This window comes from Lagopus muta, chromosome 1 (assembly GCF_023343835.1).
Source record: "Lagopus muta isolate bLagMut1 chromosome 1, bLagMut1 primary, whole genome shotgun sequence".
NCBI classification, from domain to species: Eukaryota; Metazoa; Chordata; class Aves; order Galliformes; family Phasianidae; genus Lagopus; species Lagopus muta.
The window spans coordinates 122,281,717-122,307,687 of NC_064433.1; the positions used below are offsets into that span (position 1 = coordinate 122,281,717).

A 25,971-nucleotide genomic window follows, 5' to 3' on the forward strand; every position below is an offset into this window, starting at 1 on the left:
AGGACTATCTCACTGGAGATCTCTGCTTACCTGAGGCCTTTTAAGGGTAAGCAGATTTATTTCTTTGTTTCTGCAGTCATAACTTCTCCATTAAGCGTATCCTCACTTGCTATCTAGGACTTGGTTATTCCACTATCACTGCAGTGGTTTACATTGCTTTCCATTGCATTATGGCATTATGCACCAGTATTGCACTTTCTGTCTAAGCAGTCTGACTATATGAAGGAAAATTAAAACAATCTTATTTATGGGTTTATGCTATTCCATTAATCAGAAAACTTTTGTAAGTAGAAGAGCCCTATAAATGTTTATGATAGAATTTCAGAATACAGGATTTGAGAAACATGATGAAAACCCTTTGTTTATTCAGAGTAGCATAGGTGTCAGGATATCTTGACTTTTCAGAGAAGGCTAATATGGAACTAATACAGAAACAAAGAGTTTCTTTATTTAGTAGGTAGGTCTTATTTTGCTAGAGGAAATGGGGATTCATGTGCTTGCAGGAATTATCATGATAGTGTACAATGTTACAGAGATACAGTAAAATGAAGAATACACTTAAATCATATACCATGAAAATTCATCAACTACAAGAGTGGATGATATTTAAAGAGATGGGATAGGAAACATAACTGAGGGGCAAGTAGAGAGAAAAATCTTCTTGCTGCATGCTGGTATTGTGTGAGAGAGCCAAACTGCAGAACATAGTGTTCCACTGTATAGCTTTGACAGCCTTTTCCAATACAGGTGTGGAACAGGATCAGGAGAAGCATAGTTTTGCAGCAGCAAGCTGAAATGACTTATCAATTTCTACTATACTATATATATATCTTATGAAATGGGTAATAGTTTGTTTTACTAACATACTAGCACTACAGTATTGTTTCTTGACAATTGTCACATCAAGAAACAGTAACTTTTTATTCTTTTTTTGAAATGAAAAAGTGAAGAAATTCTAGTATTTGCCTACAAAATGAAACTGTGGGTAAGGAAAAAGTTTGAGAAGAATGGTTTGAAGTGAAACAAACTTAATAGTAAACTCAGTCACAAAAATCAAAGCTTAAAAATTGAATGTATCTTTGAATTTTTACTGACTTAATAATCTACATTTAGCCATAATCAGCTTACAAACACTTGTATACTGCCTTGGTTCACGAAAGAGCACTACTGTCACGTATTGAGTTGTGTAAGATAGACTTTTTTGCTTGCTTGCTTGTCTGATTCTACAGCTAAGATCATCTGAAAAGAACAAGGACAGGAAAGTTCTATTAGCTGTAAGAGATTACAGCACCACCCAGTGCTTCCTTTTACATTACTGAATAAACACACGTTTTGAAAACCTTCTTTCTTATAGGAAATATCAAAATAGAAAAGTAAAACATAACATAATAAATAAACAAACAAACCCTGTCTCTTCACACTCCTCCCCCCACTTTCTCCTTCAACCTGACCTTACTCAAAATATCCCAACAGCCCTAATAAAAGAGCCTCTAATTAAGGCCCTATTTACAGAGCAACACAACTGTCTCAAAAAAGATGCTGAAAGAACTGATAGAAAACACCTGGTTCAGCAGCTGAGTCTATTACCTATGCCATAAATAGTGGGAGCCTTGGCAGCCTCCCTGATAGTATTGGTAGCTAGGTTGCTGGGAGTGCTTTTTTAATCTTCGTTTAGGTCACTGATGAGGGTGTTGAGCAGGACGAGGCCTAGTACCACCCCCTGGGAAACGGTCTAGTTACAAATCCACTGATAGCATTTTGATGATAGGGGAATGACAGGAGATTGAAAAGGAAAGCGGCTTGTTTCCAGAAAGCAATATCAGTCATCTTGTTTGCTTGATAAATTGGAATTTAAGTTCTTTATCATTAATTTAAATCAGCAAACTGAAGAAAGAGATTATTTTTTACTAGAATATGATATGATAATGCTGGAAATTGGACTAGAAGCTGGTAAACCCTTCCTTGCCTGTATAATTCTGAGGCTTCAGAAACTCTCTGACATTTTACAGCAGTCTTCTATTTCCAATACTATTGTCAGTAAAAAGTATGTGGTGTTAAGCTAAATGATAATATTATATGCTACTTATTTATAAGGAAAATCTGGCTTATGGGAGACTTTGTGTCCCATTCATTTTTCTGAAAGGGGATTATAATACTGAATAAATGCCAGCATCTGTAAGGACTTTAGTGTGCATGTTTGTGCTGGTTCTACTTATTTAACTGAAATTTATTTACAGGTGTGCTGCTAATTAATAAAGTAATCCCATGGGAGGGGAAAAAATGACAGGGAACAAAGTGGAGAAATCCCAGCCATCCCACCACAAAACCTATGTTCTTTTGTCCATTCTTCTTGTTTGATAACTGTATGTACTTTATTTGTTTAGAATTAAACCAAAACCCACTGAATTAAACTGATGATGAGCTCTTATTGCTCAGTTTGGAAGTTTGGTAACTAAGGAGTGTCAGCTGTGCTGAGTGTAGCGCAGATGCAGGTGATCAGTGTGGGGACTAGATGGCAGAAAGGGATGAAGTCAACTTGAAGTTATCATTTTCTGGGGCAATTGCAGCATGTGAAGGCTTCTATAGTCAGACCAGCAACATAAATTCTACCATTGAATTCTGAATTCAGTATAAACTACTCAGCCATAGCATTTTGCTTCTTGCATAATCTTGGAATTTGATGTGAAACTGGCAGCACCAAGCTAAGGTAAGTCTTTCTACAAAAAATAAGAAATAGATGAAGGCATAGTTTTGGAAACGCACAGTTCTTCGTGATGATACATAGCTTGTGTGCAGACTGGATTCCACCCTGGGGATTATTCTCACTGCTAGAAATTTGTAGATATTCTGTGTAGGAATGGCAGCATAATCTACTACGTATACTCTGTGTTAACTTGCTTATGAGATAATGTGTGGATTTTCACCAGCAGGTCCTGCTTATAGCCCCATCAAAGACTGTTGGGGAGCTGTCTGTTGCATTCAGTGGACAACTTCACACAAACTTTCTGGTCTTAGTGATACCAATCTCTGTCTCTGTTTCACACTGACTAGTAGCATTCTTTAAGCATGCAGTGATTAGTTTGGAAGTGGCATTTGTTTGATGTCTTAATGTTACTGTGCCTTTTGTCCTCTAATCTGTCATAGCAGAAATTTCTCAGCATGATTTGCAAAGGCTTTTGGTCTTTCCCTGCTGCAGCAGTAATGCATCAGTGACTTGAGCAGCAGAAAAACTTTGTTCTGGTGACTTAGGGAAAGTCTCCACAGGGCGTAAAAGCAGTTGACTTAATTTTTGAATTTATTTCTCTTAGGGATGGCATAGTATATAGAACAGTGCATAAATGCTTTAAACAAAACTCATGAAAATCAATGTGAATGAATAACTTGGAACAAAGAAATCACTCATCTTTTGGTTACCCCACAGCCTAGGAGAATGTCAGTTCAAATAGACTGAAGAGGGTAAGTTCTACCAGTAACTGATAGGCCAAGTCACATAGTCAAACCATACCATACAGCCAGGTGTGGAGTCTTAAATGCACAGTAAAGGAAGAACTCAAAATCTTCAGATACTGAGGACTTTTCCACTGGTGTGGAAGGTCTGGGTTATTATTTCTCTTGCCTCATTTTTTTTTTTTTTTTTTATGAGGGGCAAGTCAACAGGTATCAATGATTTGTCTTCCTGTAGCACCCTACTGATTAGTTACGTGAGCAATAAATGATTATTTTCAATTGCAGTAAACTCTTCTGAGGGAAGGAAGGAAAAGATACATTAAAAGGGGATCCTAGGGAGCAGCTGAATATCACTTTTCTGTATCTTCAGAGACTTGTTATTTGCAGTCATGTTAAAAATCCTCAGCTATTATTCTGGAAGAATAATACTGCTTCATACTCCATCCATCTTCAGACTTAGGATGTAAATTGTGTGCATGTGCACATTATTAGTATTTAGACAGGTACATGGACTGAATAAAAATAAGCTAGTTTGGAAGGGATCTCTGTAGGTTACCTGTTCCACTCCCCTGCTCAAACCATCTTTGATTTGATAAGGTTATTGAGTGCAGTTTCCTGCCAGTTCTTGAACCTCTCCAAGGATGAATATCCCTCTACTTCCCTGGACACGTTCCAGTATTTAACCACTGTCACTGAAAAATATACATATATTCCTTAGATCTTATTGGAATTTCCCATGATCCAAGTTGTCTGTTGCCTGTTGTCTTATTCCAATGTACCTCTGAGAAAAAAGTCTGACTCTTTGTATCTTCCAGTCAGGTAATTGGAAGTCATGAAGAAGGCTTTAATTTTATTTCCTCCTAAGAAGGCTGAGAAACCTTAGTTCTCTGTCTTACCATATGTGTGATGTGCTCCAGCTGCCTGATCAGCTGAACTTGTTCCAATATATTAGTCTTTCTCACACTGAGGTGTGCAGAGGTGGATGCGCCACTCCAGATATGATCTCACAAGTGTAAGTGGACTTACAGAAAGGTCTGCTGGTGTATGACGTGCCCAATACAGGGCCTGGTTGTATCTTAGTCTTCAGAGAAAGAGAGCACTTTGGCACTCTTCATTCCTAGGCTATAAAGAAATTCAGAGTCTAGAGTTAGATGTTAGCTCATTAAATCAGAGAAACAGGGAAGGTAAATCATATTCTCTTTCCAATTTGATTGCATTCGTGGGGCAAGATTTCAAAATGTCCTAAATGCTAGCCATAGTCTCTTGAGGCTTGTGGGAGGCTTCTATTTTTTAATGCACTTTTGAAGAGTAATTTCACATATGTTTCTCTGTCAGAAGTTTTGCATTAATCATTTTCTATCTTCATCTGCTAATTCTTGTCCACGGTGTCACTCTGTTGGGCCATTATAGTTGTTCTGTGAATATCTGACCTTTTTCCCCATCTATGTTGAACTGCATAGAGATTCAGGTCTCAACTCAATAGGGATTTGTTTTCAAGTTTCCTTCTTGAAGGCATTTATATTAAAGCAGCCAGCCAAAGGAACATCTGCATTTGTTTATTTTGAATTGAGACTTGCAGCTTTGTTACTAAAAGATGCAGGGAAAACTACCAGAAGTGCAAGGAAAACTGTTTTACACTTAAAAGGTTTCCCTAATAACAGCATGGAAGATTCTTACGTTATAGAAAAATGTAAGGCCTTAATTAACTATCACTACAGCTTTAATTTTGTCATACTGTTTATCTAGCAAAATGGTGGACATCTATTTATTAACTTTGCTTTTGCGTTTTTGATAGACTCTAAGTAGATACGTCTTTCTCATTATTTCACTTTGGAGAGACACTGGAGACTGTCACTAAGATGTGAGTGAGAATGAGAAGAGATGGAAGGCTATGTTCCCTTTATTGCTAAAGGGGGAATTATTGTCTAATACCTGCCATGTCACTCTCAAAATGCATTTTTTAAGGTTTTTTGTTAAAGTATTATCTGTAAATAAATTCTCTTGAAATTTGAGAGATACTAAGCTGAAAGCATTTCTTTTAAAATGTTCTGCTCAAGTTAACAGTAAAAGGAATAAACAGTGTTGAAAATTACCATTAAATCTGCCAAGAGGATTATTACAACTACAGAGCAATCACTTTCAAAATGAGTTTATATAGTAAATGTTGCTTTAGTAAAATTGGAGACATTTCATAACAGCAAAATTATAACATTAAAATTGTCAAAATGAGATGATCTTTCCATCAGGACATTACATATTGAATATGTGCTCCACCTTCTAGTAGAATTTTGTAAACCTGCTCTTAGATTATTGCTTATCTATGTGTGGATTATCTCTGAGAGAGTTATAGGGCTGTACCAAGTAAACAAAGGCTGGAAGCTGTTGAATTTTATAGGTCAACAGACTATCCCCAAGGTACAGAGACCTTTTAGCCTTTTCTACAAACTAGGGTTACCTGCCATAGAAGAGCTGATTGTATGCTATTGTGTTATGTTCTCAAATCAAAATCCTAAGATCGTGAAAATGGATCTTGTGTATGCTCTGAATGAAAGGGTATTCAGACTCATGTATATTTTAGAAAAAGGTTTGCTAAAGCTCTTGAACAGAATCTCAGAATTCTTGTGGATTTAGAACCCGGCTCTGCCAATTTTTTTCTGTTATAATGCTGGTAAAACCACATGAGGAAATTCCTCCTTATGTGGAGGAAACAGAAATTTCTGTGTGGGGAAAAAGAAATGTAAGGATAGTGCTTGTGTTATACTTAGGTCAGGAATAATACATGTGGCGAAGGTCATAATTTAAGAAATGAACAGTCTGTTTTTTTGGTTCAAGAGTTGATGATTACATGGTTACACTAAAAACTTTTATTGTCTAAATTCTACATAGACTGTGTACACTCTTCTTGTTCCCTTCTCAGAGCTAAAATAATGTTGGTTCCAATTCAAGAAAGTAAGAGAGAATACATTCATTGTAAGATTTGCTCTTATAGTATCTCCAAAACAGCCTAAGAGGATAGCTTCCAACAAAAACTAGCCTTATGAATGTAAATTATAATTTAAAAAAATACAATAATTCTATGAACAGAAATGTTGTCCTTTTTAACATCTGAAGTATTTTATAGTGAGTGTGTACTAAAGTTAGTGAATGGTGAATTGTGTCCATAAACTTCAAAAATTGAGGTTGCACCAAAACTTGAGATTCCTTTTTCTGTATGAATGAGAAGAAAGATTTTATAGATTATTTTAATATTTGCCAATAAAATGTGTTGAACATAATAGTTGTGAAGACTGCAAAGCTGTCAGTTTTCTTTAAATCATATTCCCCAGTCAAAACCAAATAAGTTGGTATTTCAGGTTTGAAGTCATATCCTTTCCTGCTGCCTACATGGCAGCAGCATATCCAAAGTAAGGCTGAAATTGCTGCGGATGATAAACAAAATAAGATCCTGTATTCTCCTCTTTGCTGGGACAGATTGTGGATGTTTGACCATAGTGCCTGTGTATTATCGAGTGACACATTTCACACCAAATCTGAGCCAAGTTGTTGTAGTTGTTAGTTGTAGTCAGAATCATTTTATACATGCTGAGTTGCCTAAGGAGAATGCCACTGTGAAGCAACCTGCCATCCTATAGGTAAAATAGGACATGTGGCTATGCTCTTTCCTTTCCCTCCCCTGTTGAAGAGTAACTCTGCTGCAATCAGGGTTTGCCAGAGTTCTTAATAAATCTTGTGAACTAAGTCTTTAAACAGAGGGGAAAGGGGAATGCTGTATTCCTCAGCTATAAGGAAACCGTGTTTCATGGTAATTACAAACACATTAGCCTAGGTGTAAAACAGCAAATGTCTGTAATTCTGTGTCTCTGTGGTAAAATACAGCTCTCGAGGTAATGCTTAAGCACAAGGACAGGAAGGAGTGTGTTCATACTATTATTGAGTTGGGAATATAGAAATGCATGAAGATTAGTTCAGTGCATTTGTACAATGCTTACTACTTGTAATATTATACTATGCTGGTGAAGGGTGTCTCTGCATTTGTATTTCTCTGTGCTTGCTTCACCAAATCGGGGTTAATTCACATTAGCCTTTTAAATTAGGGGAAATGAAATATTATCATTGTAAAGTATGAATTCAGCACTAGTCTGGCATGTAAGTAGAAAACTGACAAAATAGCAAAGGGTGTTCTGGTTATAGTTGACCCAATAATAACTGCCATGAGACTGGAGAACAGAGAAGGATCGCATCTTAGACTGATATGTTGCTGTTTGCCTTCTCAGGGGGAAATAGATGTGTGTGTGCAAGGGAACAATTTGGCCTTGCTGCAAGGTTTTCAGACCTGGCTCTGTGACTGTCCTCCTGAGATGAACTCATAAACTGTTGTTCCTGTTGTGGGACTATTCTTGGAAAACAAAAAGTGTTTCTCTCTCCTCATCTGTGCAATAATCTGTTCTCTAACTTTGTGAAAGGGTTTTAGACATTTCTTCTTCTCTTCCTTCCAAAGCTTTTCTGTCTCCATACTATCTAGGTTTCTTCTTTTCTGTTCTGGAAAATAAAATCATGTTTCTTACAGTTCTTGGAAACTTTGGTAACTTTTCCTGTGTGTGTCTTAGTTTGGTATACCAGAAATGTTAGTGAGACTTGCATAATTAATACACTGTTAAAAGAAACATAACAGACAGGTCCTTCTTCCTTTAAAGTATTGAATTTATACACGTGATACACAGCAGTTACACTGAACGGAAGAACTTGTACAGAGGCAGCCCAGTACTACTGCATTGTGCCAGCAGACTGGCAGTAGCTTTTCTGGAGATAAATGACTAAGATTTGCTACCTGTTACTTGGTTTTACTTGGGAGTGGCTCCGCATGTTGTAGGATGCAGGTTTGGCCCTATTAGATTTGTGTTAACTTAAGGCATTTAGCTGTGGCTTAATCCGTCATCTTTCCTGGGCACTGAGTCAATACCGTGTTTGCTTGGAAGCTTAGTCGGTGTGGAAGATAAATTTCTACTGAGAGTGTAAAATTACATACAAAAACCGTGTCTTTGAATTTCAAATCAAATGCTTAGAGATGTCAGTAACACTCAACATTTTTAGAAAGGAAAATATGACGTTTAGAATGTGTTGGAAAAAGTCTGGCTCTTGTTGCCCACTGTCAGCATAAAATGTACCTCTAAAAAATGGAGAATGTATTTTCAGCACTGTACTTGCCAGCATGCTTCAGCTGCAAACCATCCCGATATGCGAAATGCTTCTTTGATTCAGCTCAGCATTTAAAAAAAAAAAAATAAAGAAAAAAACCTAGCAAGCTTTGATAAAATTTTTTTGCATAGTTTAGGAAATAGCTGGCTATATTTAACTTGCTCGTCTGAACAACAGATCTTAGTTTTGAAGGTACCTTACTGGTGTGAGATTTGTAATTGCTCATATACCTCTTCTGGACAAAGCAGTTTCTTCCTATTAGCCTTCCCCATTGGCTTGCTGAGCTAGTGCATACATAAATATTATCAAGAAACTTGTGTTTTAGGCCTGTTTACAGTCTAAGTGCAGCAGTCTGATTTCAGATATCAGATTTCAGATTTCAGATATTCAAGTAATCAGATAAGGCTGAATGTGTCCATTTCAAGCTACTGTTATCTGACCAACTGTTAGAAAGGACTGCACTTTACAACATATACCACTTTATGTGAAATTGTAAGGAGACAAAAATTTTGCTGCAGCTCTAGTCATAAGAGCCAGTATGTTGGTGTATTAGTTTTTCTATCATACACCTCCATTTTAGCGTTGTTTTTTAAGGTCAGGATTAGGAAAGTTAAAACATTTATGGAAAGAAATATCATCATACAATTTGATAATAAATAAGTTTTAATTAACAGCACAAAATAGTTGAGATTTTGTTATTAATCCTTATTATGGTGGTCCTTGAGATCAACCACATTTGGGACTCTTCCATGTGAAAACAAAGCTGAAAAAGATTCTTTTCTTTTTGAATTTTGCATCTGCAGGTTGCCACTACACCTGAAGAGCTGTTGATGAGTTGAACTTTTTAAAGGATTGTTCACAGAATGATGGCATGGCTGAGGTTGGCAGGGACCTCTGAGTTTGTATTGTCCAAATCCTGCCCCATCGTAGACACTGAAAGCAGGGGGGCCCAGGCCCAGGTCCCTGCAACTCTTGCAGATCTCCAAGGAGGAGACTCCACAACTTCTCTGGGCAGCTTGTTCCTTACCAAAGTTCATTAAAATCAAGAGAATGACTCCTATGTACATTTAGTTGATTTTTGGCATAAGTTTATGATGAAATTATGGCTTTGATATTCATGCTCTGAGTTGAAAGGTGCACGCATTTTTACTGTATTGCATGTCTTCTCCCAGCCTCTTCCACATCGCTCTTTTTTGTCTTTAGGCACTTCTGGAATAGCTCATAGCTATTCTGTATTCTGTACTTGCAGGTACAGAAATCATTTTTTAGGAACTATCGAATCCTAACCGTTGTGCCTCCTGCTTCTCTAATTGTTTTAGTCAGCTACTTTGGCAGTCCATCTGTTCAGAGTCATGTTCACAAATGTGGACACCAGTGGCATCGTGAGATCCTGATGATGCTTGATTGTCAATATTCTGAGAAGAACTGATGCTGTAAAGCAGAGAAGGCAAACATAAAAATGGACCTGGCAATTCTGCCTGTGACTAGAAAGATCATTATTAGTTAAACTAGAAAGAAGTGTCAAGTAATTCCATTTTCATGCAGCAATCTGTGATTATGCTGTTCTTTCCTTTGCACTGTTGCCTAACCATGGCTGGATTCCTGAGAGAGTGGCAAATGGTGTATCGAGTATTTCACATATGAGAATGTGTAGCACATTTTTCGGCTTCACATCCATGTTTGTAAGTACGACTCTTGCAGATGCAAGGTTAGCAGTTGTCAGTTGCTCACAGACATGATCATATCTTTTATCACTATTCACATCATCCTGAAATTTAAAGCCTGGAAAGAATGTATTTTTTAACAACAAACATCCTTCCAGCTCCAGGTGCAGAGGAGTGTGTCCAGGAATGCTCAAGGCAAAGTGGTTTTGAAACTGCAGTTTAATTGTCTTGGAAATGAAGAACTGACCATTGTTTAAGGGAATTATTGGCAAGAAGTTGTCTTTGGTTTCTACTCCGAGAAAAGGCATGGTGTAACTCTGGGCAAGTTACCAGGAACCTGTCTCCTGAGTAGAATGTGAGGATGAGAAGTCAAGCCATTCAGTGATTTCTACCATATCACTCAGTGATGAACAGTAATTCAAAATTTTCAAAATCTAGAATAGTTATGAGCAGAACCACTCACAGCTTATTCCTCAGCTTTTGTGCAGTTTCACAGTTTAACAAAATTACAAGTGTGTAAAAGAAGCAGCCTGAAAGAAATCATGCATTATAACACCCACCTATGTCAGAGCTGCTTCACTGATTTACACCTGCTGAGTTAACGGCTTGTTTCTTGTAAGTAGATTGTGCATCCTCTTAATCTTAGAAGTTGTTGCTGTGGAGTGACCTGTGATGTAAGAGTGAGTTGGATCTTCTCTCTTTTTTTTTTCCCACATTTTAAGGAGGAGGCCAATAGGAGTAATTATTTCTATAACCTACTTTGCTTTTCTGAAACAAAAACTAAATATATATTGGTTCTGTCTGAAAGTATTTCTTCTTTATTCTTCTCTTAAAGTGATTACTTTGCTGAATACAGAAAATAGTATGAAATACACATTTACTTCTGCCCTTGAGTGTTTTTCTGATTTTGTAGGTCTCCAGGGATCTTCTTTTACATAGTATCTATGTTCTATTGGTCTGAGAACTAGAAATTTTAAGCAGCATGAACACTTGATTACAAATAGAGGGCTGAAATTCTACCAGCGGTGGTGGTAATAATAGAGCTATTTGAAAATTGTGTATTAGAATGAGTTACATTTATTAAAAGTAGGAATATTTATTAGTTCTTGTGAGCAATGCTTATCACTGACTTAAGGAAAAAACCTCACACCTAATTAGATAAGATTAATTCTAGTTCCTATTTTTGTCTCTCTTGCTTTTACCACCTCTGTTACATTATGGCTATGGAAATGACAGAGTTAGAGTTTGGCGCGTTGGAGGGTGTGGCGACAGCTGTACAGGAAAGTGAAATGTAAGAGAGAATCGAGGGAGCAGGGAACTACCTGATATGGCTCTCACACTAACAGAAGCAACCTTAATTCTTTCAGAAGTTTTGCTGTTGGGGGCTTTCTGTTTTTGTAGTTGTCTTGTGCATCCAATGCAGCGTGTACTTCGAATGTACTACTAGAGAGCAGAAATGCCGCATAAACAGGTTGAATGGAAATGGATGAAAATGATCATCTGAAGTCAAGCCGATGACCATTCCTAAATATTATAATTAGGAGAATCATCTCTTGTTTATAGATCTAGTTGAAACTGATTCATAACAGAAAAATTAATTTCCATACTTCTTTGAGATGTATTCCTTAAAACTAGAGTAGTTCCATCATAGTTCCGAAATACCTTGTTTTTGAATTAATCACCACAAGCCTAATGTTCTTAGAGAACTTCAATGCATAAATTTACATTTTATTTAGGTTTGGAAAGAGTTTGTACTTAACCAGATCTATAAATTACAGTACAGTATTTATAAATCTCATTCCCATAGAAAGCTTATTATAACAGGAGAAATGCATACAGTTCCATTTCTGACGTTTTTTAGAAAACAGTACATTTGACAATACTTCATGCTTTTAGGTTATATATGGTAAATTTATTAAGATGAAGGATTTTTTTGAGTGTAGAAGGTGGCTCTGACATGTAATAGAAAGTAGAATATTATCGAAGGTAATACACCAAAATTCAACTTTGAAAAGAACTTCAGTGAGAAAGTAATATCCAATAAGTGAAGGAATGCCTATAGCCTGCTTTCTGAATTATAACATCATATGGAGTGCTGCACCTTCATCAGAAATTCTTTTTTGACCTTGGCTGAAAAGCAATAAATGAAAATGAGTAGAGTACCTATGTGCCGGTAATGATTTCAATCACTTACATAGAATGCTGATAAGCTGATGGCCTGAATCCTATAGCAGACATGGCAGGTCAGAGCAAACCCAGTAACCTATTTTCTGAGCTTTATTGCTCATTTTTCAGACTGATAGTAGCTCTTAGAACATGGAAAGGAAATTGCTGTTTTTCTGATAATCTCTTTTTGGTGCATTTCATCAGTACTTACTTCAGACTCTATTTTGCAGCCCATCACTTGTCTACTCTCAGAATGTTCTCAGGATTTCTTAAATTAAGGAGCCTGTGGTTTATGTGAGTCTGCCTGCTTCATCATCAGATGTTACGTTTTTTTCCCCATTAAAGTCTTTTGAAACTCTTGATTTTTAGCCAAATATGTGACAGTAAAATCAGAGTGATGCTTCAATCCATTTCAGGAAAATCAGTTAATTAAACTCCCTTAGGGCCCCAAAGAAAAGCCTCTCATCTTTTGTCAGTTTAATTTCTACTACATCCGTTTGTGTTGGTGCTTTGTGAAAGAACACTTCCATTCCATTGCTTGTTTAATTTACTTTTTCCCTTTTAGATAGTTCATTAGATTCTAAAGAATTTATTTTAATATTTGTAGCAGACCAGTGGCCTGATCTGGAAGCAAAATCTTAAAAATCTTACAACTTTGCATATTTCCCCTTTCCTCATGTTTGCCCCACTTATGCCTCCCAGATGGCAAGTATCACAAACATCCTGTAAAAATGTTATTTATAATAAGTTGAAATTAATACGAAACAAAGGGCATAAAGCCTCTTCTCGCTTCTCCTTCAACCTTCTTTCAGTCTGCTTTAACAGCAGAACAGGTTGTGAAGAAAATTTGGAAGAAGAAGGGGAAATATGAAAGGTCTGGGAGGTGAAGAAAGAGAAAAGTATGTGCATAGGATAGTAAATACCTTGTTTATAATTATCTTTTTTTGTTCATACTTGCTGTCATTGTTACCTCAAAGACTGAAATGCTAAAATGACAGATCTCCATATTTTCAGAATCATATGTGAAAGGTTCAGTTTGTGCTCTTGCTATTCAGCTATGGATTCTGGCTCTGCTCCCACTGATATCTGTGGTGGTTTTATTCTTTAATTAGTAGGAAGTGGTTTGAGATCCCAGTTAGGCAGTTTGGAAGGGTCAAATGTATGATTCTCTGTGCTCAGTGTTCCAATAACATTCTGAAATGATCATGTCATTGACAAGAATCTCTAACACTCACAAACACATGATGATTGTGGAGCATGAACCATGGAGAGAGAGAGAGAGAGAGAGAGAGAGAGAGAGAGAGAAACACCATGAAAATGGTAAGAAGTGAAAAAGCTAACACAGAAAACTTGCAGGACAGAGAAGACTTGGATAAAAATTCAGCCAAGAGGAGAATAACCTAATACACATCGTAGTACTCAAAAATATATCAGCTGAAGAAGTAAGCAGGGTAAGGACTCCCCTGCTTTGCTTTCCATTCCTCATCTCACAAAGCATAGACTGAACTTACTCTGTTGGATTTCACTATAGCAAAACTTGCAGTCCTCACTGCTGTACACTGAAACAATTCCCAGCCTTCATTCTGCTATGCTGTTAATAGAGTTTTATTATATCTCAACTCTCTGTGCTCCCATTATATGTAATGGAAAGAAACCATTAACTCCTTTGTGTCTCTGTGAACGTGTGACTTTCCACCAGTGAAGAGCTCTGCATGTGGCTTTACAAATGTGAGAGCTCTTAGGAGTTCTCAAGCTCACTAGCCCACAGTTGCCTTGAGCAGGCACAGTAAGTGGGGAAGTAAATTCCTGAGTGTCAGTTAAAAAAGAATGGGATCAGAAAGTGCATATTCTCCAGCACAGAATCAAAGAAAATGGGCTGAAAAGGACCTCAGGAGATGCTCATCTAGTTCTGAATATTTCTGAAATGATCTGCCAACAACTGCACTGCTGTATGAATACAGCAGAACAGCACTATGTCGACCAACACCTTGATGTAAAGAATAACCAATCTCATACAAGAGGGGAAGGGGCATTTATTCTGTTTTTTCCTGTGCTTCTATGGCACCATGACTTCAAATACAGCTGTCCTCTTTTTCTGACACTGAACAAGATATATTTATTCTCCTTGGCTCACTAAGATCCTGGTCTGTGCGTGCCTTCACTGTAAAACTCCTGTTGCTCAGGCTCTCTTGATCTCCAGGTTTCCAGCTCAGTGGCTGGAGTAGTTTACACTGCTTGCCCTTTGCCTCTGCAGTAGGTGCAGGGGTCTTGTGTTGTGACAAGGTGTTTCTGGAAGCAGTTGTAGGTAAGTGTGGGAAGAGCTTCGTGCTATGGACGTGGGAAATCCATTTCATTTTTTCTCCCAGGTTAATACAACCCTGGCTAAGAGACTACTATTGCTTCAGATTCTGAAATTCATCAATGCCTTGTGGAAATTCTATCACAAGGATCATAGGTGGATTTAGGATCATTTATCACGAAAATCACAACACCAAAATCCTGTTGTGTTCAGAATAATTGTTACAAGCTCCAGAGAGGAGATAGTGTCACCATCCTTGGGGGTGTTCAAGAACCACACTGAGGGACATAGTTGGCATGGTGTGATGGGTTGGTGGTTGTACTTGATGACCTTTAGAGATATTTTTTTCCAACTTTAATGATTCTATGGTTCTAAGCCAAACCTGGTGCTGCATTCCTCCCTAAACTGTGGGAGCTTCAGTGCAAACTGCTGAGGTCTTCTTGCAGGTGCATGATGTTCTTTCTCATGACTTGTCTGGGGCCCTTAGCCCTCATCTTGTCAGGTGACTGTAGGGCAGAGTCCCTGCTTAACATGAGCCATCAAGACACTAGTAACTTCCATGTTTTTTCTGTGGCCTTTCCTAAAGAAGCAAATACACTCAAATTAAAAGACCTGCAAACAAGTAACTGGAGAGACTGGTAGGAGCTGTTGGGTAGTCTCTGTTCATCTTCTGCTCTCAATTCCTGAATCAGTTTGAGTCCCCGTGAGGAATTTTTAATTCATAAGCATAGCAAAACTCTTTCATTCCATGCACTTTGATCCTGCTCACTAATCAAATATGCTTTGGAATGTATTTATGGATAGTATTCTTAAGGAGGATGAACTTAAAACCACTTATAAAATAGTATTACAAAATAATCTTTTTGAATTGATTGTATGACTTATTTTTGTGTACACTTAGCTCTTTATCTTTTTTACAAAATTCTCTAATGAAGGTAATGCTTGAAAAAAACAAGAAGCATTTCTGCTGGTGTATCAATATCCTACTTCGCATCAGTTTTTTGGTTTTCTGTTTTTTTTTTTTGTTTTTTTTTTTTTTTTAATGAAAATCCCTCATAGGACACCAATAGCATGTTTGAGAATCAAGATGGATCTGATGCTTCACTGCTTCAATTCTTTGCTTGAAGAGGAGCATCAGCAGTACTTACGTGTCCTTATGTAGGTCAAAAATCACGATTTCTGAATGTGCTGCCGAGATCTTGTTATTATAAACGCTGTAAAATAATGATGTGAGTATACAGTAGGCTTTGAATCAAGCTGTTTGAGAACTCTGAAATCTGGAGTATTAGCATGATTCATCTATTTTAAAGCAGGCTACTATGGGTTTTCTACAAATCACAACTGTGTCCTGTTTGAATACTACTGCATATATCTGACTCTACTCTGCTTTTTATGGCATCTGCTATGGCCGCCTGATAAAGCATTAAAACATTATATATATATATATATACATATATATATAATATAATATATATATGTATATATATATATATATATATATACACACACACACTATCATTTGTACTGTATTCCACGGGTTCTTGCATGGCTTTTTAGCTTCAGGGGCAGGATTTTTTGATGTCTTGACTGGGTCTTTTAATGTGAAGATTAAGCTTTTAGAATTTAAACATGGCAAGTAGAAAAGAGCAATTCATATTTAGAGCAATTATAATGTTTATTTTCTAGTCTCCAGAGGCAACGTGACTTAGGCATATTGAAGCAGAGTATTTCATAATTAGGTTACCAGATTAGAGCAGAGGCTTTTTTTTTTTTTCCACAGCAACTGAAAACTTTCATCATGGATTAATGGAATTTAGTCAGGTTTTTAATCTAATGACTGGAAATTGCACCTTTTATTATCTTACTATGAAACTTTTTTTTTTTTTCTGTGGCATGAACATGACATCAACTTAGTTGAAAATTATCTTCATGGTGTGGGTTGAACTCATGGAATAAAAAAGGAATTATTGTATTTGTTTGCTTTTATTATCCTGTGCTTGAATATACAGAAGTTTTCCGTATTTACTCAAAATTTATTCAATTCATATACTACTTTATTGCTTATGAAGATACATTAGTACAAATCAGGATGCCATTAGCCATTTGGGCATGGTGCTGGCTCATGTTCAGCCAGCTGTTGACCAGCACTCCCAGGCCCTTTTCTGCCAGGCAGCTTTCCAGCCATTCTGCCCTAAATCTGAACTGCTTCCTGAGATTGCAGAACCTGGTATTTTGTCATCTTGAATGCTGTACAACTGGGTATGGCCCATTGATTTAGCTTATCCCAATTCCTTTACAGAGCCTTCCTATCCTCAGCAGATCAGTAGTACCCTTCTCTTGATTTTGCTCAAGTTTTAGGACTTTGTCACACGTGGATATCAGAGCACAGCAGATTGAGTTGTTAACAGGCAGCCAGGCACTACAGGCAACTACTAAGTGCTTGTTGAAGAAACTGGAGGCTTAGTAAAAATGAAGCGTGAAGGAATGATTGGGAAAATCAGCCTTTCTGATGTTTTTTATTCTCTAACTGTAGGATGCTATGAGTAAAACCAGTTCTTTGATAAGATTAGCTGTGTCTGCTCTGTAGGAACTCTTCTCATAGGTGCAGTTCTGAAATTCTGAATGCAGTGTCAGCAGTTTAGAGCATCCAGTGGCCATTAGAGAAATATGTTCTGCAACTTACTGAGCTTTTATGCTGGAGCTATGTGTTGGAAATCCCCCTTTGGGGAAATTCTGAGGCTGAGTGTAGTCTCAGAAGTTAATGAAAGTGTTTGTTTTGACTTGCATTAATCTTCAGAGAAAGTTGAGGGAAATTCCAAATGACTGAAAAGATACAGAATAACCAAAGTCTTTGGACTTCAAATCTTTAAGCTAGAGCCTTAACTAATTTTGTGTGTCTCAATATAAACATTTTCATATCCTCTAGGATACAGGGACTGATCAAGCAAGTCTGAGATGTGTTCCTTCAAGTCAATGATTTGGCAGCATATCATGAAGTTTTTTTCATAGTTTGTATGACCTACTGTAGTGCTGTAAAGACTGATGGCCTGTCCCCACACGGTTGCAGATATTTAATTTTCTTGTTCTAATGCCTGCTGTTCTTTCAGAGAATGAACTGGAAAAAAATAGTAATAATCTGAGAAACTTGGTAAGGTTTTAGAATGTAGACCTGAAACTTGGAATATTTTAACTGTGCTTTATTTGTTTACTATTTGTTCACTATTTGTTCATGATCTTGCTGATGTGATTCATATTTGCCTGACCTCTTACTTTTGCATAGAGACTCTGGGTTGTCTGTGACACACTTGAAGACTGTTTGGCTCATGATTTATTAAACTCATCACAACTGGATTTATGTACTGGGAACTATAAGGCAATCACAGTGATATCACCAAGATTCTAACTGTTCTCTTCCTTTAGCCTACTGCTAATATTACAGCTCAGTTTCCCTGTCTGATAAGATATGCATGACTGTACCTGTTCTACCCTGTATTTTAAATTGATGCCTGAAAGAGAACTTAACAAGCAAAAATAGAAAGCAATATACAAATTAGAATTTGAAGAGCACAGAGAATGTGAATATACGCTTGAAGAAATGAACTGTGCATTTGCATGAAGAGCATGTGGCTGAATGTGCTTACTTCGTGTCTATGCCAGTCTTCCTGCATGTTGGTGTTTAAGTTGTACTTGTGTGAATCGAGACCGCCATCCCATGGTTGTTCTCGGATTTGTTCTCAGAGAGATAAATGACTGTTACCCCCCACCCACCTTTCTCAGCAGTGTGGTTGTACTGAAACAAAAGACCACATCCTTCATATATTCAGTGCTGTGTTCTGGCATGCTGTGTATCGAGTTAAACCTCCTCAAGCTGCCAAAAAACCTCAACTTCACTTGCTTATAGTACGTAACTTTCATAGCCCTGAAAAGTTATCAGAGGGCAGGAGGGCACAGGAAAAGAATAAAACAAAAGAGATTTTATAGCCAGACTATGGTGAACCTGTAGTATAGTTATGTTGGTATCATAGAAGTAACATTTTGGATGCTGCTACATTTGTTTCCATAGCTAAATGTATAGCATTTTTTTGCATAGCTAAATGCTGTAGCAGAGCTATGGCCAAATGAGTTCCTGAAAGTAATCTTTATTTGATAAAGAGACAAAATGTGGTGCCCCAGTAATTTTGTATTGCAGTATTTCACTATGCTGTAGTTTCTCACAGGGGAGGGTTGAATACCAAATGTTGTTTAGGGAGTCATGATAGCTTTTACATTTTTATAGATGATTTCTAAAATAAGCTAACATCACCTGCTTGTTTTCCAAGCATTCTCTGCAGAATGGCTTTAGTGCACTCTTAATACAACTATTTCTGTTTTCAGTAGGAATCCTCAAAATAAATCCTGGTGATGGGAGGGAAGGGCAGGATAGCTTTCTGTTTCTGAAAGGGGAATAGCTGTTTGTTTGAGATTACTTACTGGTATGTGTCCCACTTGAAATGTTGAGTGTTGCTGCTAAGTTTTACAGGACATTTATCTAATATGAGTTTCCGCTGAATGCGTAAATTTTCTAGACTACACTGTGCTTGTCATATCCATATGTGAAACTTAAGCAGGCTGGTCTGCACAGGAACAATCCATAAATGTAAGGAAATGGGTTGAACACATAAAGTCAATACACCTAAATCACTCTATCTTAAACTCTCCTGTGGATAATCTCTTTCTGGAGTAGAGTGATTTCATTTCATTGCATAGTAAGCCAAAAGGCAAAATTACTTCACAACTGAATGAGAACATCCATGCTGTGTAACTGACTCTAATTGAGGGTGTTGGCAAACATCTTCTTGTGGTTCTGGTTAAATTGAGGTAAGAAACCTGTTTCCCAAAGCAAACCATCATCATTTAGAAGACAAAGGCTGCTGTCTTTACCTATACAGCCAGTTATCTAAGAACTCTGACCTGTTTCAGTACAAATTTAGGCAAACCGCATTAATAATTTTTAATAAGTAAGTCACATAATTTGCTTAGAAGATGTGCTCTATGAGTTGAATTGGTAGAATAATGTGCATTAGATTTTGTAGTAACGATCAGCTGACAAAGCAGGAGATAAAATTTTTGTGCTGCTGTGACTGAATGTGATTCTCTTCATACTCCATTGTTCTTTTGTTTTCACTAGCACAGCATGGTCTGGACCAGAATTAACAGCATCCTCTCCTTATCATTTACCAAAACTCCTTGAAACACATCTTGCTCATTTTGCTTTGTTTATCTCAAAAAATTCTATTGCAAATGTGGTTAACTATGCTCCTAAAATGGAATGATTTTCTTCAGAATATGATGTCATTCTTCAGTGCTGCTTAGATGTTGGAGAATTAGAAAGGCATCGAGTGCAGTTAATTCCATTGATTGTTAACAGTGCAAACGATACAATATATTTATTGTATTCTTCACTTAGTTCATGGCCATAGCCTTGCTTAAATATGGTAATATTTCTAACACCTACACCCATGCAGTGATCAGAAGCCATTGTGCTTTACATCAAAAATAGGTTGCTACATCTGACATCCTGTATATGTATAAAAAGAAGCAGGTACAGACTGGAACAATAATTACATTTATTAATAGTTAAATTTTATCCAAATATGAAATTTGTGAATATACAATACTGCTTTGTTGACATACCTTGTAAAGCTGTGAAAACTGTAAGTATAATGTCCTCACTGAAAAAGATTGAACCAGTGAATTCTTCTGTTAGTAGTGTACATAATTTTTGTATGGATAAAACATGTATTTGATTCCCTGTGCTTGAAATCAATTTTTAAAATATTTATATTGCAAAACAGCCAGTAGGTGGCGATAGCTATTTAATTTATTACACTATGGCAGCTACCCAACTCATCCTCTCATGTTGGTATTCATGTTACCTTTTTTAAAAAAAGGCTCTTGAATAATCTTTCTGAGTGTATTCTCAACTTTATAGCTGAAGGATTTGCTGTGCAGGGAAATGCAACAGCATTTGTCAGAGCAGTGTCAGTCGTGTCAATTTAAGCTCTGGTTTCCTGTTCTTCCGTATATTGAATGTATTAACTTATAATGAATTTTGGATCATTTTTCCTTACATTATATATGTATTTATGATGTATTCTTTCGTAACTAGGAACAAACATCCACAAGGCCTTTTTTTTTCTGTGCATGTATATATGCCTTTGTACTTAAACTGAGGGAGCCACTTGAAAGCTGTAGATTGTATGCAGATGCCCACTGGCAGTATAGGTGCAATATCAAATAAGATAAAAAATTAGATTTATTTTCTGTCAATGATACAGAATGTTATTATTGGTAGGATATGAGGAAGGAAAGGGTTGTGTAATAGTTCTTAAAAGTGTTTAGAGTACAATGGCAGTGATAGTTAGCAGTCTGTTTAGGACAAAGCCATTCTCAGATTAGTGAGGTATTACTCTTATGAAACATTATGTAATACTATTTTGAATAACTGTGTTAAATGAATACATAAAAAATCTAGTCCTTGACTTGTCAATTGTTTTTGTTTTCTGCAAGTAGACATCAGATGGCTTTGCTGCTTGAACCAAATATTCAGCTTTATCTTCAGCCAGAAATCTAATATGAAACAAGAATGAAAGAGAATGTCTGAAAGAAGAGGATAAGCAGGAGGCAGATGGTCCATGTGTGTAACTTGCACTGCCAAATAGTGGATTAAGATGATCTTTTTGAATGCTACTTCACAACCTTAGAGCAACTGAGAGCATTTAGGTTTCCATTAGCTATAGAACAAGAAAATTTATTCCAGTCTTCATAAGAACATCTCCCATTTCCTGAACTAGAGGAGGAGATGCTAGTCTAAAAAGTGACCTTACAGCAGTGTAAGTAGAGGGAAGCACAAAAGTGCCATCTCCCTGCATGGTTCTATAAAACCCATTTACCAGACTGATCGGAGACTGAGTCAGAGCCAGAAAGCAGATGAAATTCATAGGAAAACCACTTGAGCACTCAATGATTTGGCAGTTTGCAACAGTGCATTAAAATTGCTTCTTCAGTCACAATGTTGTAGGACGGTTGCCCTGACCGGAGTGCTATGATGAGGTGTGCTCTATATAACAAAGCTGCTCAGATGCAAGGAGCTTTGCTGTGGAAAGGACAAGTCTGTCAGCAATTTATGGGATCAGAAGGGAAGCCACGAAGCAGACATATTGATAGGATTCTGCGACTGATTGCCCAGACAAGAGAAAGAGAAGGTGAGCATAGCCTTTCTTAAAGAATTGGAAGAAGTCCTATAGGCCCTGCTTCTCAAATGGAGTCTTGAACCATTCTGACATCTGCTGGATGGGCATCTCATCAGGGAACAGGAAATTGATGAGGTTTCTGGAACACATGGGGGACAAGTTTGTGGTTCATGTAGGTAGGTAGGCTGACTAGAAGGGCTCCACTGCCCTGACCTTCTGAATATGTAACAACTGGTACAGAAGGAGAAAGCTTGACAGCTGACTTGGCTATAAGTGACCATAAAAAGATGTTGAAGGAATTAAGGAAAAGGAATAGTAGTCTGACAACTTAGGACTTCATGGGCTTTTTCAGGGAATTAGCAGGAAGAATCTCATGAGAAGTTGAAGGGCAAATATACACCAAATATCCTTGGCTAGACATCAAGGATATTCTGTTTAAATCAGAAGAAAGAAAGAAGGAAAAAGCCTAAGCATAGAAAAGAAATGGATAGAAGCTAGAAGCTGGAAGCAGGGTAAAGCTACCATAACAAATACGGAAGTATCAGCTGGGTATACAGTGAGGACCTCAATTGGGATAGGCAGCCTTCTACCAAAGGATACAAAAAAGTTCAGTATCTTCATTGCTTTGGTTTTTACTAGCAAGGTAAAATTTATCAGGCTCCTTTTGTCCAGTAGCAAAGCTTGAGAGAAGGAGTATTACAAATGGTAAAGAACTATGAAGTTAGAAACTACTTAAACTGGAGGTACCGAAGTTGATAGGCCTGGATGGGATTAATGCATTTGAAGGTGCTGAGGATGTTGGCAGATGTCATTACCAGGTATCTTTTATCATCCAAAGGTCATGGTGAGCATAGTTTGACAAAGAGAAATGTCATGCTCATCTTCAAAAATGGTAGAAGAGGTCCAGAAACCAAAGGGTGGTGAGACTTACCTCAACCTGTTAGAATAATAGAATCATAGAATTGCTCAGGTTGGAAGAGATGTTAAAAGTTCATTAAGTCCAACCACAACCTGACCATATTACCCTAACTCTAACAACCCTCTGCTAAATCATGTCCCTGAGCACCACATCCAAATGTTTTTGTAAACCTTTTCCAGTCATGTAAAGAGAAGAAAGGTATATGGAAAGTGTTGGTGTGGATTTATTGTGCCTGACAAGCCTGATTACTTTCAACAGTGAGATGATTGGCTCTATAGATAAGAGTAGTGCCTATAGATTGCCTTCATTCTAGCTAGATTTTTGTTCTAGTTTGTTAGAAATTCTGATAGACAAACAAAAGAGGTATAAACTGGATGGCTAGATTAAGAAGCTATGATTATATACTGACTGGATTGTTTGGTTTGAAGTGTAGAGGTCAATACTTAAAAGTTTAAATGGCAACCAGTTGAAGATGCACCCTTCAAGTGATGATGCTAGTTTTTTTTTTGTTTTTTTTTTTTTTAACATCTTCCTCAACAATTTAGCTGATGGGATAGGATTTTGCTTTCATCAATGGCATCAAACTGGAGTGAGCAGTTAATACCCTGCAGGGCTGGGCTGTCACTTGGAGGAACTTCAACAGCTAGAGAAATGGGGCTGATGGAGACATCATGAATATAAACAAAGTCCTGAACCTGTGATGGAGTGATGTCATGCATTCTGAGGAATAACAGCTCTGCAGAAAGGCACGCTACAGGCAAGTTGAACACAAGGAAGCTTTCTACCGTTGTGATGATGAAGACCAACCATCTATTGGACTACACTAGTAAAAGTGTATCAATCAAGCTGAAGGTAGTGATTATTCACATTTCATGTTTGAGACCATATTTGAAGTACCCTTCCTAGCTTCAGGTTCCTTGGTACAGCAAGATATTGACTGACAGAGTGTGAATATATGATGTGCAAGAAAAACTGATAAGCAGATAAACTGATTGTTTTGCCTGGATAAGGGTAAAGGTCAGTGAATGTAACTGCTGTCTGAGGAGGCTTAGGAAACTCCACGCCAGGGGACTTTTTGAAACGATCTATTTAACCTGAAGATGGCTCTACTTTGGGTAGGAGGTGGCACACGGTGATTTTCAGAGGTCCCTTTCAATGCATTTTCTTCTGGGAGTGCATGATTATCTTAATATGAGGCCTTAATGTGATTACTGGCAAGCTAGATATGTTTTATAGAAATCATTAAAATTAAAAAAAAATATATAATTCTTCATCAAAGTCTCCTGGTAATGAAGACAGTGGGCAGTCTGCATTTATTAATCATGCTTACCTATGGCCAAACCAGAAAAGATCTGAAATATCTATCAGTGCCCTGAGCTCACTAATGGCTATGGCTTGAGGTTACTAATGGCCTGTCCCTGTCTGCTGCTGAGGCTCCCTGACGTGCCCAGGACCACCGTGACATCCCAGTGCCACTTACCTCTGCCCCAGTAAGGCAGCAGGGATGGGCTCCAGCTCCCGAGGACTCTGCCCTGCCTGACCATTGTCTGATGCAGTTTGCAAAGGGCCGTGAAAGTTGCTATGAGGACCAAGAGTACTTCTTTGTTAGATTTATTTTTTTTTTTACTTCTGCTGTTGAAGCTAGTTTAGTTTATGTAAATAACTCAAATACATGTTGGAGTAAGAAATTGAACTTGGTTCTCCTGTACCCTTTCTGAAGGTTTCAAACACTGAGCAATCTTTGATTGTGTTAATTTCTTTTCGTTGAAATCTTTAGGTGTTTCTTGGAGAGAAAGTAATCTCAAATATATTTATGAGCTGGGAATTTTTTTTTTCCCATGCAGTTTGCCTTGCAGAAAAGATGATCTCATTTGCTGAGCCATGCTGCCAGCATTCTTCCTTTTCATGGAAGGAAATTATGGTTCCTGTGGAAGTGTCACAAATGACACGGAGGGCTGGCAGCACAGAATCATTACTGCTTGTTGAGTAAACATTTTCAAGTAGAGAATAAACAAATCCTTATCATAACTAAAGATTTGGAGAGGGGTGATAGAGAACTGTATTAGGGCATTGTTACCATTTAAATGTGTGTATTACCAAACTATAGCAAAACTAACTACCGTGACTACCATTACACTGTCTGCAACACTTGTCTTGTGCCCCCTCCCCGGGGCTGCTTGGCCCCCTAATTTTTCCCACAGAGCTGGGTGGTGTTTCCAACCCAGCCTTTGCCCCCAGCAGCAAAGAGAGGCATTTCTGTCTACTGACTGAGCTCCCCACAGCCCCTTCCAAACTTGCGGGGAATTTCTCTGCACAAAGGGTAACTCAGAGCTGGCAGGTGTGGGGTGCGGGTGGCTAGGAATGGGGGGAATGCGATTATGTGTCAGGGAGGTACAGGAGGGAAGGGCTTCTCTTCTGCTGTGTGCTGCAGGCTTCACCATGGGCTGTTGACCTCAGCACAAAATCAGCTTACAAAGTAAAGACCCTCCACCTGTCTCATTTTCAAAAGGTTTTATTGCGTTTTACTACTTTGATGGTATTGGATTTATGTAAATTTTATTTAAAAAGTCACATGGTGACTCCTACAATTGAAGTGACTTTTTTTTTCTGCCCAAGTGAGCACGTTATTTGGCAGTGTGCTGTTGACTGGTATCTCTGACAGTATGGCAGTGAACTACTTGCCTGACCTTAAAAGAGTGACTGCATTATGATGGTGCAAGTTCCTGCTATACTGTTAGTGGTTTGCATGCTTGAATTCACACTTTGCAAGGCTCTGAAAAAGTGACAGTTTACACAGGATTGCAGGGGATGAAAGATGACCTTTAAAAGTCTCACTGAAGCAGCACAGCATACTTTCTAACCAGAATGAATGTTCATATGGGCTGATGACCTGGAGGTGAGAGCACAGATTTTTGTCTTGGGTGCCAGATAGCAGAAAGATCTCAGTGCATGAGCTTTTTATTTAGGAATTTGCTCTTCTAGGGGGTCTTTATGAATGCCATGTCTAAAACTGCAGCTGTTTGTCCAGACCAAATATGTATCGCTTTT

The 25,971-nt window shown here is 37.7% G+C and overlaps 1 long non-coding RNA gene across 1 annotated transcript; it reads left to right on the forward strand.

Annotated features, from left to right (window-relative positions):
* LOC125698400 (uncharacterized) lies at positions 1-24,981 on the forward strand. The gene is made up of 3 exons (XR_007379173.1): positions 1-46; positions 21,325-22,016; positions 23,469-24,981. It is a non-coding gene; the product is annotated as an uncharacterized LOC125698400 (long non-coding RNA).
* Positions 24,982-25,971: the final 990 nt, after the last annotated feature.